The 8,861-nt window shown below is 36.6% G+C and overlaps 1 long non-coding RNA gene across 1 annotated transcript; it reads left to right on the top strand.

Annotated features, from left to right (window-relative positions):
* Nucleotides 1-2,106: 2,106 nt before the first annotated feature.
* On the top strand, nucleotides 2,107-3,153 carry LOC118157006. Its single transcript, XR_004746519.1, has 2 exons — nucleotides 2,107-2,489; nucleotides 2,528-3,153. It is a non-coding gene; the product is annotated as an uncharacterized LOC118157006 (long non-coding RNA).
* The last annotated feature ends 5,708 nt before the right edge of the window (nucleotides 3,154-8,861 follow it).

The following is an 8,861-nucleotide window of genomic DNA, read 5'->3' as shown; positions in this document are numbered from 1 at the left end:
GCCCAAGTCCCGGAAGGCAGGGACTGGGAGAATGCTGAACTGCCCACTGTGGAAGAAGATTGTGTTCGAGAGCATCTAAGGAACCTGAAGGTGCACAAGTCCATGGGACCCAATAAGATATATCCAAGAGTCCTGAGGGGACTGGTGGATGTAGTTGCTAAGCCACTGTCCATCATATTTGAGAAGTCATGGCAGTGAGGTGAAGTTCCCACTGACTGGAAGAGGAGAAACATAACCCCCATTTTTAAAAAGGGAAAAAAGGCAGACCCAGGGAACTATAGGCCAGCCTGTCTCACATCTGAGCCTGGCAAGATCATGGTGCAGATCCCCCAGGAAACTATGTACATGGAAAATAAGGAGGTGATTGGTGATAGCCTACGTAGCTTCACTAAAGGCAGATCATGCCTGACAAATCTGGCCTTTTAAGATGGGGTGGACAAGGGACGAGCAACTGACGTCATCTACTTAGATTTGTACCAAGCATTTAACACTGTCCCCCAGGATAGCTTTGTCTCTAAATGGGATAGATATGGATTTGACAGAAGGACCACTCAGTGGGTAAGAAATTAGCTGGATGGTCACACTCAAAGTGTTACAGCCAAAGGCTCTATGTCTAAGCAGAGATCAGCGATAAGTGATGCTCCTCAAGGGTCACTATTAGGACTGGTGTTGTTTAAAATCTTTGTTAGTGACATGGCCCGTGGGATTGAGTTCACCATCAGCAAATTTGCAGATGACACCAAGCTTTGTGGTGCAGTTGACATGCTGGAGGGAAGGGATCGCATCCAGTGTGACCTTGATAGGTTTGAGAGGTGGGCCTGTGTGAGCTTCATGAAGTTCAACAAGACCAAGTGCAAGTTTCTGCATCTGGGCTGGGGCAATCCCAAGAACAAATACAGTCTGCGTGGAGAATAGATTGAGAGCAGTTCTGAGGAGGACCTGAGAGTGTTGGTTGATGAGAAGCTCAACATGAGCTGGCAATGTACGTTTGCAGCCCAGAAAGCCAACCATATCCTGGTCTGCATCAAAAGAAGTATGGCCAGCAGGCTGAAGGAGGTGATTCTTCCTCTCTGTTCTGCTCTTGTGATACCCCACCTGGAACACTGTGTTCAGCTCTGGGGTCTGAAGGGGGGGGGGGGCCCCCCGGGGGCCGGCTGGCTGTTTTAGCGTTATTATTTTTTCTACAGGCTTCATATTTTTACAAAGTGGCATGTGTAAAAAGAGTTTAAAAATTCCTACTGTGGCTCTGCTTCACACCCCTTTCCAGGATCGTTGTATGTCTGGAAACAAGTATTACATTTGTGGGGACAGTATCAAATGAAGGAGAGGGTGATTACACCATCTTTCCAAGCCACCTTTGAGCTTTTTGCAATATGGTCATAGGTGTTTAGATCTCTTAAAGTTTTGCATGTGGGGAAAAAACTAGCACTTTCCTGGTACATTACTTTAGAAAGTAATATTTGATTCTAAATATATATTTTTTCAGGAGCCTGCCTGGATAGAAATGTACATGCAAAAGAGTAATCAAGCATTCATTCCTCTTTCTCTCCTCCCCAACCCCAAAAGAGACACTTTTGTTAAACTGAAATAATCACTAGACTTTGTATTAAGTTGCAGGAGAAAAGCTTATCAGAAAACACTTAATACCCAGGAAAAGGGTTGAAGTTCTATTGATTTCTCCCTCAAAACATGCCACTGTGCAATGTGGGAGGAAAGCAAAATAACATGGGAAGACGATAATAGTAAGCTGAGTTCTGGGGAGGTCAGATCTTTGTGTGATCTAATTTCAGATTTAAAAGGCCACATGTTAAAATAGTTTAATTACAGGCTTTGAAATATAACATCAGCTAGGAAGTGGTGACCCTGCCCTTTCTTTTACTCTAATACCTATCTCCTGGGATCATTTACAATATCCCTAACTTCTGGGAAGCTATAAAACCTCTACCATTAACATGAAATCAGTTAAATACCCACCAAAAAAAAAGTTCCTTACTAACAGCTGCCTGTATTGTGAGATAGTAAGTTTGCCTTCCTTGGCTACTGTAAAGGAAAGTATCACCACATAATTTCATGCAACAGAAGAAGAAACTCCATGCCATTAAAAAATAAATAAAAATATTTCCCATTCCCAGTAGCATTTTTATTGCTAGGGGATATTGGAAATTAGGCTTCCTTGTCAGTTACATCTGTAGAAATGGGAAAGATACTGTGAATGATTTTTAATTCTCTTCCACATTATTTCCTCTCCTAGTCTATGCATCCTAATTCTAGGAACTTTGCCTATTCCAAAACTAAATTTTACTACTCAGCTGATAATTAACAAAATTTTAGTGGATTATATTCACTGTCTGTAGAAGAGTGATTATTTTCTTTGAGAATTTGTCAACAACAGTGCATAGAAAATATCTTTGTCTAAGATAAACTGTTATTGAAGCTCTAATAATTCTAATATTCTGATAATATAGGAGTGGAAAGTTTGTAGATGAAATGTAGATATGTAGATATGAAATGTAGATATGAAATGTAGATATGAAATTGCTAGTTTTGAGCAACAAAGAAAATCTTTCTTATAAATTATTCAAGTTTAATTTGACAAGGTTCTTCTATATTGAAAAAATCTTCCACCATTCACTAATCTTGTTTCTCTGGTGGGTCCTATCAAATGTCCAGAAAAACAGCTAGATAGCACTGAAAATGAGCAAAGCTTAATAATTCTTCCTACAAAAATGACCTCATGAAAATGTAATGTATGTACAGGATATTGGAAGATAACTTCTATGGCAGCATGTAGGTTTCAAAATGGAAACAAGGATATTAAATAGTACATCAGAAATAGATTCAGATGAAAAGTTTGATTATACAGTCTTCCTTAAAAAGTAAGATAGAAATGGATAAAGATTAGATGGGGAAGTAAGGTAGAGGTGAATGGAAAGAGAAAGGTTAAATCAAAAGAAAACTTTTTAGAACTAAATTAGTCTTTATAAATAAGATGGTAAAAGGGCCCACAATATGCAGACAAGGAGAAAAAAGAAAAAAAAAAAAAAAGTATAAAGTATAAAAACAAATCATAAGTAAATGGCAGCGTAGGAAGCCAGCTGCTAAAATAAAAGTGATAATCTTACCCAGCAATGAAATGGTAACAGCTATAATTAAAGAAGAAAATTGAAAAATAAAAAAGAATGACATTTAATCCAGGGAGAGGTAGAAAACTTTGGTGAGTAATGACTGATTTTTGATGCATGTCTGTGGTCTCCTTGTTGGAGGGCAGACATGGAAAAGTTAACTAGCTAAAGACAAAAAACTATAGCTAAAGAAGTCTGCCTTAATTAGGTTTACATGTCATACATGGGAAGAAGGCTCATCTTTTGTACCAACATAAAATACCATTTTTCAGCTAAAGCACAGTGAGAGTTATAAAATGGGCAGCACCAGTGCACCTCAACACAACCTATGGTGTAAAGTAAGCTAGTACCTTGGTAACAGCAATAATTATTACTCCTGGAGAGCTAGATGATACACTCAAAACAATCATTGTACTCTTGTTGGGAGTAAAAGGGAACCCATCTCATACATGTACTCAAGGATTTGTTGTTAGTACATCTAATGTTTTTCCAAACCAATTAATACAGAAAAATTCTGTTGATAATAGTTTAAATTATTGTCTTAAAATCTTCCCACTGTCTACCATTTTCTCCCTTGGAAACTTTTAATGTTCTTCTGGATCCTAAGGCTGATACTTCCGTCTTCCTCTTCCTCAAATAGAACATGGGGAGGAGAGGTTCACAATGGGTATCAGCATCCCAATTCTTTCTCTTGAAAAAGTATGGTGCTCATGATGGAGATTTCTTCCTCATTAGTCCTGGGCTCCATTTATTTTTTTCTTCATCACAGACTGCTTCTTTTTCATCACTTTGCAACTGAAGGCTGAAAATTGCACAGCCACCTTCCCCACTCGTGTTAAACCCAAAGGGCTTGTTTTGTAGACCACACGTCTGTTAGCCCTTCACTGTCCATGGAATGCAGAGAGCTAAAACCCGTCTGGATCAGGTGCACTGGCAAATGTTATAAGCTACAACCAGCTCAAGCCAAGGCAGGTCCTGTGACTTTGAATTGTCAGGCTGAGACAGTTTCTTGTTTCTGGGCTACATGAGAGAAAGCAAGTGAGAAAAATGATGCTTTGGAACATATCTCTGTCTTAGTAATACTTCAGGCAAAACTACCTACCTCTGAATGCTGATCTTGTTGGATCAGCAGAAGTCTGAGATATGGTTTTAAAAGCCAAGGTGAAAAGTTTTTTCTCATTAGTGAGAATCAACTTTTCTGTTTTAATTCTGGGATGAGGCTGACTAGTGGTTACTCTGCAGATAGGCCTTGCAAGACCTAAAGTAAAGTATTTACGCTCTAGTATTCTGTATCAAGAGCTGTCTTTCTAACATTCATTTTTCATACTTATAATAAACAAGATAACCATTATGCTGAAGAATGTTTTTGTTTTGTTGTTTTTTGTTTGTTTGTTTTAAGGGATTTATTTATTATTTGCATGGATAAGAAAGTATGTTTTCAGATTCCATCCCATTTCTTACATCTCGTTTGTGTTTGATTCTGCTAATCTGAGCTTACTGTCATGCTGTCCAAGTAGCCCTATTGTCCTTTAGTAATGATGAGTTAGGTGACATGTTAGTCAGGATTTTGTGGTTTGATTTCCAAAGAGTGATATATGAATGAATAGATCTATAGTAATTAACAACCAGTTTTATGAACAATGGAATTAATGGATAGGTTTGTGTCATGTATTATTAGTCCATCTTGCTATTATAAATCTATAGCTTCACCACATTTCCGTTGATAAATCTAATAACCTACAGGCAAACATTATACTATTAATAAGCATCTAATGATAAGTAAATGCTTGGTATAGAGCAAAAAAAAAAAAAAAAAAAACCATAATGAAGCATCTCCTTTTCTCCCTAGCATAGTCATTAGTTTGTATCCCTCTTCTCCTTCTCAGGTTTCACAAAACTTTTAGTACCTCAGCTATCTTGGAGACATGAATCCTCTTCAACATTGGTTGATAATGAGTTGCAGATAGCCAAATATAAAGAGAAATCAACCAAATGATGAAGAGAAAATAAGACTGTACTATACTAGTCATGACAATTTCCATATAAAGCTGCTTTAAAATCATCTAGATTTGTTATTTATTTATTTATTTTCTGGAATACGTCAGACAAAGAATTAAATAGTATCTCTTCTAATATTCCAAATAGCAAATGTATAGAGGAAAGTGAGACTTGTAGCTGAGTGTAATGAAAGGAAAAATAATAATAACAATAAAAAAGAAAACAACCCTGCAAATGAAAAGAATTGTATGATACTTATTAAAGCAATTGCAGCCTAAAGAAAGAAAGGGAAATAGTAACCACCTGATGAAAACACTTAAAAGTGTTTTGTAACATTGGAAAAAGACTAGCCCCAGAGAAAGAAGAAAATGAATTCTTCAGTGGTTCAACTGTGCTTATAAAATGGATGTAGTGTAATAATATTTTGCATCTCACAGTAATTTAAATAGTAGCCACAATACTATTTTGGAACCAAACTTGACAAATGTGAAAAAAAAAAAAAAAAAAAAAAAATCTAATGGCATGTGTCATATTTAGAGATTTTATTATCTATTCTTCAAGGTTCTGAGGTTTATTGCTCTTACAAGAGCACTTTCTCCATGGCAGAGTTCTCTCATAAAGTTATCCAAGAAAGGTCTGCAGTCTGTTGCATTTGTCTCTTCTGAAGTATCATTCCATATTATTGCTGGTGTAAATGTATACCAGAATCTGGGTCGTTTTACTCACATCTCAGCATCTATCTGAGCCAAGCACCAGTACAATAAAATCCTTGCAGCCACTGAAACATAAAATATCTGAAAACAATTCAATTATGTGAAATATATGTTTATATATTCAAATATCCATTAATCAAAATATTGGAAGAATCCATTTTTGATTGGACATGCTAGACTGAGCACTAGAAATGCCAGGTGGCACTGAACTGAAAAGAGGGGAAAGAACATATTACAGTCTTTACGTATTTTAAGAGCAAGACAAAAAAAAAAAAAAAAATGAAAAATGTTAAAGTTTTGCAAAACAAGAGTTCATCCATTTGGCTGTAAATCATTCATAATTATAAATGAAAAAAATCATCTCTATTTCTTCAATTTATGACAGAAAAGATAATCTTCATGCAAAAATCCTGTAGACATTTCAAACAATAAAGTTTTGCACATTGTGAGAAGAGTATACACTAACTTTTTCATTACAAAAAATAAAAAATAAAATAATAATAATTTAAAAAAAACTTTACATATTCAATTAACAATACTAGGATTGGTAGCAAGGTATAGGACTTGTGATTGTCCTTGTCATAAATAAGCATGAACTTCATCCATGGTGATTTAGACACATAATATGTGCCAAAACACATCTTTGAGGACCATTGTGTGACCTGTTTATGATTTAAACACGAACTCTTTTAGGTAGGGTGTAAGTACTGGAATACTATTCATACTCCCGATGCACTTTAGTGTAGAAAAATGCATTCTCCAACACATTTGATGCTAACCACAAACTGGATTATGTAGTATTTTCTTCCATTAATATAAAATTCAGAATTGGGAATATTAGACTTTGATGGTTGTTTTTACATCTTTACAGGTAAAGTTTTACAGCTAGAACCTGTGATCCATTTCTGCTATTCCTCAGTTATTTTTCCTCTCCAGTCTTTTGTATTTCAACTTGTAATATAATCCCATTTTTTTCTCAGTCTTTGATTTTATATTGGATTTGGGGTTGTTGGCTTGTTTCAGTCCTTTATATAACTGTATTACTATTACTTCAAGGCAGTGTGAATTTTATTCTTTTACCAGGTTTTGAGTAATCTCTGGACAGCATGGTCATTGATTCTTTGGAGAGTTTGTTTGTTTGTTTGTTTTCCTAAGGGCACAGCTAAGTTCATACTGTTCTCACTCTGACCCACATTCTTACATATGTTACAGAAACTAATATCTTAGTATCTTTTGCGTGCGTTAAAAGGAGCGTGGCCAGCAGGTCAAGGGAGGTGATCCTCTCCCTCTACTCTGCCCTGGTCAGGCCTCACCTGGAATACTGTGTCCAGTTCTGGGCTCCCCGGTACAAAAAAGACAGGGATCTCCTGGAAAGAGTCCAGCAGAGGGCCACAAAGATGATACGGGGCCTGGAGCATCTTCCCTATGAAAAAAGGCTGAGAGACCTGGGTCTGTTCAGCCTGGAGAAGAGAAGACTGAGAGGGGATCTCATCAATGTGTATAAATACCTGAGGTGTGGGAGGCAGAGGGATTTGGCCAACCTCTTTTCAGTGTTTTGTGGGAACAGGACAAGGAGTAATGGCCACAAAATGGAGCACAGGAAGTTCCGCACCAACTTGCAAAAGAACTTCTTCATGGTGAGGGTGATGGAGCACTGGAACAGGCTGCCTAGAGAGGTTGTGGAGTCTCCTTCTCTGGAGATATTCAAGGCCCATCTGGATGCCCTGGGCAGCCTGCTCTAAGGAACCTGGTTTGGCAGGGGGGTTGGACCCGATGATCTTTCGAGGTCCCTTTCAACTCGTACAATTCTGTGATTCTGTGACCCACATTCTTACATACGTTACAAAAACTAATATCTTAGTAGATTTTGTTCTGTTAAGACTTAAGTACTCCAATAGCCTTTAGAAATCATTAATTTCAAAGTACTGACAAGAAAGACTTCAGGAAAGAGATAATTTTTAACGTATATTGCATGCTCAGAAATGTAATAATTCAATTTGTTAATTAAGTAGTAAGAGAAGAATGTACTGTAGGAATTGCTGAATAAAGAATCTGAATGGTCTATCTTTGGCGAAGTAAATACAATGGTTTAGACGTAATGAACTATTAATACAGAAATGAAACAAACAGCAAATTTTATTTGTCTATCCTAACCATTTAATTCAGTAATTACAAAACATTAAGGATAAATAGCAAGCATTATACAAGGAAAAGCCCGTGGCAAGCACTACTACAACATTCCAAGAAAATACATAAGGTCAACTGTGATGTTATCATGGAACTGCAGGATAGTTTGGATTGGTCATCTGGTCCAATCCTTTGCTAAATTATGAACTGTAGATTATTCTGTCATAATACATGTGAATTTGTTGTTCTAGTTGCTGTTAAAACACTCTGCTAGGGACTGTTTGTCTCAAAACTGTCTTATCTTTTAAATAAATAATCAAATCACTTAATAATAATTAAATCTAAATAAAATAATCATTATTATTATTATTATATGAAATGAACTGATAAAACTAATGAAATACATAGACCAGATCCTCACAGAACTAGAAATACACTTCCATCACTTTGGCTCAGTCACATTCCCTGTTTTGTAGGGCCAGTCGACACTGGGGTCTGATTCAGAGCTCATGAAAAAAAATGGGAATCCTTCTGTAGACTATAAGTCTACCTGAGCACTTGCTAAATCAAGGCTCACAGCACAGCTGTGGGATTTAGGCTTACAGTGATTTCCATGGCATTTAAGAAAGGCTCAGTATTATAAATGCTATACACTGAGGCAGTGGAAATAGTACACATATAAATATGTGTACATGTTTATGTTTATTGTACCTTTTGTAGAAGAAAGTAGTTTTTAAACCTCTAACTCTAGACCTCTAAAACCTCAAAAGTCTAAACCAGATCCTAGAAAAGCTGTAGAATTTCCATTTAACACGTATGTAAAGCTTTAATTGAAAAACAGGTCTGGGTTTTCTCTGAATAGGACTCTTAAAGATTTGATGTTAGATTTTTGGAAGAGAGG

The sequence above is a fragment of the Oxyura jamaicensis genome (assembly GCF_011077185.1).
Source record: "Oxyura jamaicensis isolate SHBP4307 breed ruddy duck chromosome 2 unlocalized genomic scaffold, BPBGC_Ojam_1.0 oxy2_random_OJ71087, whole genome shotgun sequence".
Classification (NCBI taxonomy): domain Eukaryota; kingdom Metazoa; phylum Chordata; class Aves; order Anseriformes; family Anatidae; genus Oxyura; species Oxyura jamaicensis.
The sequence above is the reverse complement of the archived record's forward strand: the minus strand, read 5'-3'. Positions and strand labels throughout refer to the sequence as shown.